Below are 11,046 nucleotides of genomic sequence, written 5' to 3'. Positions count from 1 at the left end.
CCCCCCCCCCCCCGCAAGGCTCGGAAATGCTGTGATAGAGAACTGACACCTCACGGTAATGAAACAGCATAATGTGATTATTGCATGTAAATAGCTGTTGCTACTTAATCTGTCATAAAAAACAATATGACACTTTGTCATGCAAATACTTCATTGCGGATTTGATACTTCGGATTATGCACTTGTGAAAAGGACAAATATAACTCGTCATGATCCACTTTCTAGTCTGAACCGATCATTCATGCAGCCGCAAAGAGCCACAATCCGGCCTCAGCCATTATGATGGAAATAAGGGCTTGTCTTTCTGCGGTGCACGGCCCGATAAATCACCTTTTGCGTTACTGCAATAGAGAGCAGAAGCAAGTAACTAACAAGGAAAAGGAAATACGGACCATACAAGCCGACGGCGTGCATTTGTCGTCAAGAGCTCTTTGCGCAGGATGTGTTTTCGGGGTCCTCTGTGGAGGCGGATCCTGAAGGACAGGGGTGTCAAACTCATTTTTGTCGCGGGCCACTTTGGAGTTAGGTTTTCCCCCGGCGGGCCGTTACAACAGTGAAACCGAATATATCATCTCTTCACATAACTTGTACACAACCAATTGATGGATGACTAGTTTTGAAATCACTCAACTACTTGCTTGTTAAATCAGGTTTAAAGTTCCTTTTTTTCCAGACTACGGTCTTTTCTGGTGAAGTTTCTCTTCAACTCTTACCTGGCTGAAATTTTCGGCTGTCACTTGAGCCTTCATTGGAGCTGTCTCTGCTTCCTTGTGACTTGTCTTAAAAACAGCTATTGGTTTGTTGTTTGTCGTAAATAGGGTAACAAAATTATTGTAAAATCTCAACTTATCTCAATTTATTACACATTTGACCTTTCAGTACAGATTTTCGCAAGGATCATGCAAGTTGACACGCATGATTTTCTTTCGCGGGCCACATAAAATGATGTGGTGAGCCGGATCTGGCCCTGGGGCCTTGACTTTGACACCTGTGCTGTAGGACAACACTCAGCTCCGAAATACCCGTAAATAAACGTAAATTACCTGCGATTCACCTTGCTGCTCCACCACTTATACTATCTGTGGGATTTCGACTGATTTACAGTCCGAAAGAAGTGGGCACATTGGTTTTAGCCCATCGGCCACAGCTACTTTGGAATCACTAGCTCACAGCTTGCTATCAACTGAAAAAGTTCTTCTTACCAAGTGTCAAGCGATCAGAGGATCCATATCAGATTTATTCAGCCATTTGCACTTTCGCAGTGCATGCAGGTCTGTGTGTAAGTAGACTTGAATGGCTTCAACTTGGAGACACTCGACTCAACTTTGTTTTTTAGACCACAAAAAAAACAGACAACACTGTGAGTCCTGGCATACAGGAATCTCCATACCTCCAACATCATCACTTTTTAGGAGACAAAAAGAAAATCGGTATGTTTGTTCCACCATTAACTTGCGTCGTCAAAGTGGACAAGTGAATTTCAATTCTTTCGATTGGTCAACACTTTGTTAAAATCACACCCAGATGTTTGTTAAAAAAATGAAAATAAAAAATCTGAAATTTATCAAATGGTGACCCCAGTGATTTACAAAGGCGTTATTGCCACTCCTTGGGGCAGATATAACAAAACTGAAGTCGTGAAATCATAAAAGACAACCAATAATAAATTGTCAAATTGATAATAATGGCGGCGTTCACAAAAATACAACACATATACCGGTACATGCAATATTCAGACATAAACATCTTCGTCTAAATAGTGTCTATCAAAAGGGCAACGTGTGGCACTTAAAGCTGATCATGAGACGTGATAATCTATTATCTGCAGGAAACATCTGTGCGTCATAAATGTAAATGCGCGAAAGGGGAAGTGCACTGGGTTAATCTTGAGTATCTGAAAACAGTTGCTTGGTTACCTTCAGTTACCCGGATGCCTTTGCCATCACTAATGCATATTTACAAAGCAATAAGCTGGAAAGAAAAACAATAATTACATTTTGAAATTTTTGTCAATGTATTTTGAAATGTCAGACTTACGCCGAACCTCTCTGGTTGCTCGAAAGCAGTGTGATAATGTTTTCATGCTGAGATCAACAAACTTGGCTCCTCCTCTGGAACGATCTCAAATCCACTTTCCAAAGCAAACACTGCGCTCACACCGGCTCTCTTATCGGGGGCTTGTGTTTTACCAGGTTTTCTGAAAACGTCACTTCGAACGTCGGTGTAAACACGTGGGAACCGATTAAATCAGTTGAATCTTTTGTTCTCAAGGCGACATTATAGGGGGAGGGGGTATTGATAAATGGTTGAGAACAATGAGTTGTCATTACCAGGATGCATTGGGCCACCATTGTTACCTGGTGACATTCACTGCACGCGCAATACCTGATCAATACCACCGAGGCAAATTTATCAAAACGTCACCGTCAAGCGCTCCGCTTTTGACCTAATTGTGAGAGAACACAATATTCCATGATGTCACCGTTGTCTGCTGGGAGTTGTTTCAGGACCATGAGATCACTTTTTATGGCTTCCCCTCATCCATTTGGCAAACATGCTCAGCTTTGGCGATTTGTACAAGTCATGTAAATAAGCACACGGTACAATATTAGGAGTGCGTCACAAGTCAGGTTGAGGACATGTCTCTGGAGATGAAACTATGCGTGACGGAGAATTTTTAAATCATCAATCTGTCTTAGAATGTCAGTATCAGTGAAACTCTGTGAACAGGATTCAAACTCTCTCTGGAGTTAAAGGAGCAAATAAATGTGTAAGTTGAGGGGTTCGTTGTTTTTGAATGGATGGCTCTATTTTACGAAACGGCAAAAGGAGAGATGGATTCCGTTTGAACGCAGCTTTATTTCCAAACGTCTGCTCCGCAGTACGATCGAGAACACACTTCTCTGCAACTTAAATCACTTCCTGCTTTCCCTTACTTCACCAGCCAATCGGAAGCTATCAAAATAAAAACACGTGTAAGCAATTATTAAACGACAGAATGCAATTGAGGTAATCTTAAAATGAAATAATATGATGCTCACACATAAAATGATAATTAATAAAATAACATAATCTTATAAATGTTTGAGGTAATGTACGAGTAAACAATTTGATGTGAGTGACAACAGGAGTCCTCAGGGGGCGCTGTCTGCCCCACAAAGCAAAACAAAAATGCCACCAACAAACCTAAATAACAGACCGAGGAATTCAATTCAAGGATCTATTTTCTAGACCACTTTTATCGCATTCGTGGCAGTTGGGAACTAGAGCCTATCCCAGCTGACTTTGAGCAAAAGGCGGACGAGACGCTGGACGAGATTCTAGTCAACAGCAACGTACGGTCAGGTAGAGACAGGCAACCATTGTCGTTCGCATCCACACCGACACTAATTGGCAACTGATCCCACAGCGGCTGGAAGGAAGTCAAGCAGATGAACCACTACAGCGTCAGTGACTCATTTGGGAAATTTGAAAGCATCAATGAAGCCCCCCCCCCCCCACGGGGTGAATCACCTTCTTGGCATATGTCTGCTAAAAGCTGGTGTCGTCCACTTTCAACAATAGAAATATGGAGATCTCGGTGCATCATTGCAGTACTGTCAACACCGCTATTTTCATGTCACGTGACGGGTTTTAATGTAAACATTTCCTGGAACTTCCTCTTATCTCTCGGACATTGATCGCAATTGTATTATTATTCGTACACCTGCCTTGCGGAGCGCCATCCACTCATTCCCCCTTAGGCGCTGCAATGAAATGAGTCCAGGTGTGATCTGTTTGCGACAAAGCAACCGCACACAGGTGGAACCGGACCTCCTCTCATTTAATCACGCTTGTTAAACAAAGTTGTGACGCTTGAACTCTTGCAACCCTGATCTGTTTTTTTTTTTTGCTTTTTTTTTTCAGTTCACGAGGTACCCACCGATCAGCCTTAACGTCATGTCAACATGGAGGCTAATAATATCTCATCGGGAGTCCGTCTGTCTGTTTTCCCTTCATCCCAATCCCATGGCAACAAGGCCCAGCTTCAGGGGGGGAAACCATGGCGATCCTGCCTTTCATGTGCGGGATGCTTTTATTTGACTGATACATTGATCCAGACTGCTCTTGTCTGAGTAATTCAAGTGCTAGTGCTACATCCCATCCAACACCAGCTGTTAGTACATCCTGCAAGCAAAAAAAAAAAAAAAAAAAAAAGTTTTATTCTTTTCATTACTCGTATGCAAAACGTAGTTATAACTTCTGAAAATAAAACTACTTATTTTCCTACCTTTAGTTTGAATTTAAAAAAAGGTAAATGTGTATGACTTGTCTCGTCCATTTCATTGACTGATACTAAATACGATCTAGACCATCGGTGTCAAATTCAAGGCCCGGGGCCCAGATCCGGCCTGCCACATAATTCTACGTGGCCCGCCAAAGCAATTTCGTTTCTCGCTAAAATACCAAAATTGCAAATAGTCTTTGCTTTTAAAAGCATTCGGATATCGCAAGCATTTCTGTTACCAATCCCTCTTTTAAAAATAAGGCCAAACTTGTACAGTAATGGTCTCTAATGACAAAACTAGTTCGTCATCAATTTGCTGTTTATAAAATATGAGGCAATTTTGGGTTCAGAGTTAAAACAACCCCCAAAAGGAAACCCTAAATACAAAGTGACAAAAATGAAATTTGACCCCCCTGATCTAGACTCATTGTCAGATTAGAAGTACAGTGACTATGCTTACAAAAAAAAAAACAAAAAAAAAACCTCTTAGCACAGCTTCAGGATTTTGTTGAAACTGAGCATCCTACCTAAAACAGCTTTCTGTATGGAATTGTACTTGGTGTAACAGACGTGACAACAGGATCCCAAGTCCTTTGGCTACGGTGTTCAGATGTGGGCAAACAAAGAGGCGACATGATGACTCTTTTGTTTGCCAGTCGTGTGTTCGGACCAAGCGACTGATACACAACCACGTAACCGCAGTGTGATATTGCGCCTAACGTTTCGACCCCTTTGACACGAAGTCTTTGCTTCAGGAAAGAAAGCTGAGTTCAACCATTAAACGTTCCTCGCGTGCACCTTCAAATCAGCACGATGCTCGTTTTACCAAGCTGTCAGGAGGTCGCGTTCAGAGCTGTCAACCATCCAATTAGGAAGGTTCTGTCTGCTTTCAAAGCATGAATAACTCTCATAAATGTCCAAACACTGAAAGTTTGTTCCATTGCAGGTGTCTTATAGAAAACATTTTTGGGCATATGAGAATCCAATCCTTATTTTAATTGAGTGTATATGACATACCTGCATGTCATAAATGGAAATACTGATGATATCTTAGCTGAAAAATATGTAAGTTTGGTCACTCATAACAATACGAGTTGGTCGACAGCTAGCTAACTAGCAACTCCACTGTCTGGAGTTGACCAAGAGATTTTCGAGACTTGCTGGAGGCAAACCAAAAATTGCATTGATCGTTGAAACTGCGCGGATCGATATCAGCCACTGCCAATCTGTAAAAGCAGCGCCATTATTTTGTCCCTGATATGGGCCAATGTCAGCTGTCTCTCGGAGTCCCCCTTCAGCTTGTGGCTCTCAACAGTTGCCTGAGTTGTTTTCTACCCTGTTAGAATATCTCTGATCTCTACGGTCTCTTCATCTGCATAATGCTCACTCAACCCCATAGCTCAAAAGCGCATCATCTCCGGCTGGCGTGGCAGTGCCAGTGAAATACTTATGTAATGCTGCACACTCCACTGGAGCCCAAATGCTTTCAACGGCAGTCTGCTTACTCACATCACTTCCGGTGTATATTGAAGATTGCCTTTTTTTTTTTTTTTTTAAAAAAGCTGTGTCACAAAAAAAAAAAAAAAAAAGTCATCTCACAGGAAATGTTGACTGCTCCTGTGACATCACACATGATGGCGATATGACTTTTGATATACACGTATTTGTAAAATGCAGCTTGCATTTGAATTTTGAGGTTCCACATAGTGATGACATAATCGCTTGTGACGTATAAGTACCGGTGTTGTTCCAAATAAATCACAACAGCATCTACGCATTGTGAATTTATGACTTCCTTTTAATTTAGAGAAGCTTGTCATATACAAAACACTTGGTGAATTACTTGTACAGGTCCCTTTTTTCTCTCTAGCATCTGGAAAGCTTACCCTCATGCAGCGAGTGAAAAAGGCCACACAGCTGAGATGTCAGCAGGACTCGTGTTACTCACCATGTGACATCGCAGGTGTTGGTACAAGTCCGTGTTATGGTACTTGACAAGGGTGTGTGTTCTTATGTTTACATGGACCTATGCCTGCATGAATGCAGTGATTCTTTGGACCAGTTTTGCGTGTTGATACGTCAACTGCAAGAGAGCGTAGTACCAACTAAGGCATAGGAATGCCAAGGAACATGAGAAAAATATCACAGCACGCCACTCAGCAAAAATGCCACAAAAAGTATTCACAATACACTGAATTAACGGTCTCAATTCAATTTACACGACACGTTTGCTGTTTAGATGAACACAAAGTCATTACCGTATTTTCCGAACTGCAAGGCGCTTTGGCATATAAGGCGTACCGTCAATGAATGGCCTATTTTAAAACCGTTTTCATATATGGGGTGCATCGCATTATAAGGTGCATAGAATAGAAGCTACAATAGTGGCTGCGGTTGCATTATGCATCCACTAGATGGAGCTACGCTAAGGTGAATACAATACAATACAGCTTTATTTATATAGAACATTTGAAATACTACATCCAAGAAATCAGAATACTGATCCATATATAAGGTGCATCAGATTATAAGGCGCACTGTCGGCTTTTGAGAACATTGAATGCTTTTAGGTGTGCCTTATAGTGCGGGAAATACGTTATTCTTTTGTACAAATAGCTACAGGTGCACACACAGGTCAAATGCACATTCTCCAATTTGGAGAAAGAACATTTCATTGTTCTGCTTGTCACTATACACTCCTGTCCTAGATAGATGGACAGCGACATGTTATTTTCATAAAAGAAATAATTTGGACCAAGATATAAATGAAATTGTACAACTTACTGCAGAATACGTGATGATCTCTTACAGATAATAATGCGCTGCAGCACAATGGTTATCAAACACTGCTCTGCTGTGCTATTACCACCACATACTCTGATTTGTAAGAAACGCCCTCATCATGATAATCAAACATGAGACAGCAAGCGACTGTTGGAGGAGGGCCAGTGAAAGTCATGATATGATGGGATCGTCTGCAACACAGAGCCCCACCTGTCTGGTTTGGCCGGTTGATCAGATGATATCTGATATGCGTCAGTCTCCGTAATTGCCTTTAAATGTAATCTCCTACATGCAGCAGGCCTCGTGTGCAGGTGCCGGGGGATTTAATTTTAATGTTGGCTCATGAGAGTACTGCCATTTGCTGGACGCGATGAATATGGACCTTAAGTCAGATTCGCTTCGATCTTTGCTGATGGTATTCTATGGTGAACATGTCAAAGTTTAATCTATCAATCTATCCGTGTATCTATTTTTTTTCTACTTTCTTCCCTCCAAATTTTGCTGCTGTAGATTGCGAATTTCTCCATTGTGAGACAAATAAAGGTTTTTCTGATCTTATATTATCTTATCTCTTCCACCGGTGCTACACGCGCACAATCACTGCCTTTTTCTCTCTGGCTCACAGACCTCATGGTCACAGTTTCCATGTCCGGTTTTGAGAGAATCGAGAGTACCAGTAGTGCCTCTGACTCCACCACTGATTCACATGCTTTAAAAAGGAAAACGGGGGTGGGAGGGGAGAAAGAAATGACCTGCATCTTTGCCAATTAAATGCAGAACTGCATAGAGACACTTAAAGACACATCATTGAATTCCGGTATGTGACGTTCACAAGGTCAGCAGTGACTGGTCGTCACCAGAGCCCAGAGTAACTGTGATGTCATTTTCAGTTGACAAAATGGACGAGAACGGGTGAATTTTGCCGTTTATCTATAATCCATAAAAGCTATAAAAACGCCCAGTCTCAAAATTCTGGCCACAGTCAGAAAGGAAGCAACCAAACAAAGCTTGGTTGTGCTGCCATCTGCTGGTGTACCTCCTTTAACTCAGTTTCTCTTCAAACCTTTATGAGGAAACAAAATGAACAAACGACCTAAACGTTCATATTTCTGTCCAGAAACTCGAAACACTTAAGTTCTTAAAATCTAATCCACAAAGTCTGCGTCACGATGGCTCACACAGAAATTTTAAATGAGCTGAATTAAGGCATGAACCGCACGTCTCTATTCTATTCCGGTCCGGTCTAATTACTGCAAGCACCTGAAAATGAAATATGTTCTCCTCACCGAGGCACACGTGCACAACCAATCATGGACACAAGGACTCATGCATGTTTAGGAAACAAACAGTAAGACGCTTCCTCTCCCTCTGCTATTTTTAGTCGACACCAATGCCTTCCGGCAAAAATCACATGAATATGGATAGCGTGCAAGGCTTTACGGCGAGACAGCAATGATTCAGGCAGACAAGCATACTGAAGAGTTTGAGCCACATCAAACGGATGGTCAGAGCTTTTGATTTTTGTTTGGGATCGAAATCACTATTCTGGTATTCATTGAAAAATTACTCTTCAAAAGCACTTCTCGTCATCTGCCATTTCCATCTTGAGTTCAGGGGAATTGTTTCCTACTTCCCTTTCGCATGACAAATGCACTTGCACAATACAACAACCCACTGGTGCAAAACAGCAGGATTTCAGAGCTCCTTCACAAGCGCATTATTTTAGTAGTCCAAAATGCTTGTAAAGAAAAAAAATAGATCTACATTACACAATAAAAATTTAAAAGTGGCGACAGTAATTCACAGATTTTCACTATTTGCTGCATATGTCTGTCGGTATCTGTAGTTGAAAAAAAAAAGAATGCGAAGTTGCATTAGTCATTAGTTGTTTAGCCAATCATAAATGCCTGTGGGTGCATATTTTCAAAGTGTCTGTCAGTATGTGTTTGCTTCCTCAATTGTGTTCAAATATCATTCACTCACAAAGACGGATTTCAATATCTTTTCAGACTCAACACATTCAATCCCAGGTACGTATTTCTTTATTTTTTTCAATTTCTATTTTTTTCAAGACTTAGGGTAGAAAAAGGGTCTGAAAATGGCTGGCACTGAATTAAGATTTATAACTACAGCTACATAGAAGCTCACTTCATTAACCTGTCTATGGCGTTTTACATGATGTGTAAACATTAAGTTAGCAGACTTTTGGAAGACATTTTTGTGGTCTTGCTCAACACAATTCACTTTGTCTTATGTTTAGTTTCACATTAAAATTCAAGTGGGAGTGGCAATAAAATCTTTGAAACAGGGGTTTAATGGTGTTAAAATGGCACCCACTACCAACTAGTCGTACCTCAAATCATTGCTTGTAACAATTGGCAAAAAATTGGCAACAATAGCACATTCAACTGAATATTGCATATTTTGTAACAGCAGGAAAATCATGTACCGGTAATTAAAAAACAAAACAAAATGGCATCAACTGGATTCAAAATTTTAAATACAGCACTACTGATAAACACAAAGTGAGTGTTTACAGTTGTACTTTGTATTTTGCGTATTGGAAATGACCATAGAATAATGAATAGTGTTTTCTGCTTCACAGGCCAAACATTTGAGCTTTTCCGAAGCCTGAAAAATTACAGTTGAATATTTTGGCCTGAGACTTTTTACTGGCAGTTGCATGAATCCGAAACATAACTGGCGGTCTTTTCCATCACATTCAAGCCCGCTTGCTCTCCATCTTTCCTATTGTCCTTGACCTCAGCATACTTTGCGAGTGAATATTATTCAAAGGCTGTCCATGGTTATTTCTTTAAATAGGCCAATTTAGGCTGCGTGGACATGCATCTTGCCAGACAGGTTTATTTTAGTGGGGCTCTATTTTTCTCATGTCTCCTTGGCCACCAGGAAACATCCTTGAGAAGGGGGCCACAAGGCTCTTATACTTTCCTATACAGGTGAAAAATATATACCGGTAATTCCTTTTTTTTTTTTTATTATTATTGTTTTTTTTTTTTTAAATAAAATTTTAGGTCCTGCAAATTTTGGCAACAGCCAGCAGAGAGAGCCCAAACTCCATTCAAGAATCTCTCCAACGAGCACGGAACATGGGGCAAGATTGTTACCCTCATTTGCAGTTCAAAACATTTGAAAAGATGGATTGAAGTAACTAGTTTAAAAGTTTGCCGGTGGTTTCAATGAAACTTAAATCTATTCGGAGAATTGACGACGACTCCTGTTTTGAGATTACATATCTACTGTAGTTATATTTCCTTCTGCGGAAAAGTCAATTGACTTATTGTTTCTTAGTTTCATCGTTAACGAAGCATATAAATGAAAGCATTGAGAGGTCGGCGTCTCTCTCTCCCTCTCTCCATCGTTTTTTTTTTTAACTTCTTTTGAAGGATTTAATCACGAACCTCGTCAACTGGTCGGAGGAGTTAGCTTGTGTCCAATTCGACAGCAAGTGTCTTCTTCGGCGGATGGCCGGCTACGTTCAGCGCCATCTAGAGAACTCGATCTCTATTGCACCATGAATTTTTCACTTCTTCACTTTTATATGAAAAAATAATTCAAAATATTTTGTTTATGTTTTTATATTCATTCATCCAACCATTCATTCATTTTTTTGATCCGCTTATCCTCACAAGGCACGTGGGGCGTGCTGGAGCCTATCCCAGCTATTATTTTTCTATAATCAAATGTTTTTCAAACTTTATTGATCCAATGAACCCAATTCACATGAGAAATATCCCACGGCACATCACCAAACAAACATATTGAAATAATGATGACCTTGCATCAATTGACTCACAAAGGGGCTTACTCGGTGCGAACATGAACAATTGAACACCAGAACATTTAATTGTAATCAATAATTTTCATCCACATTTTTTTCAAGGTGATTATTGGCAAACCCATTTAGAGTTGGCTGTCAAAATAAACATGAAACAAACCGAATCTAACATTGCACATTTGAAACATCCACATAA

This window comes from Hippocampus comes, unplaced genomic scaffold (assembly GCF_001891065.2).
Source record: "Hippocampus comes isolate QL1 unplaced genomic scaffold, H_comes_QL1_v1.1 scaffold142, whole genome shotgun sequence".
NCBI lineage: Eukaryota > Metazoa > Chordata > Actinopteri > Syngnathiformes > Syngnathidae > Hippocampus > Hippocampus comes.
The sequence above is the reverse complement of the archived record's forward strand: the minus strand, read 5'-3'. Positions refer to the sequence as shown.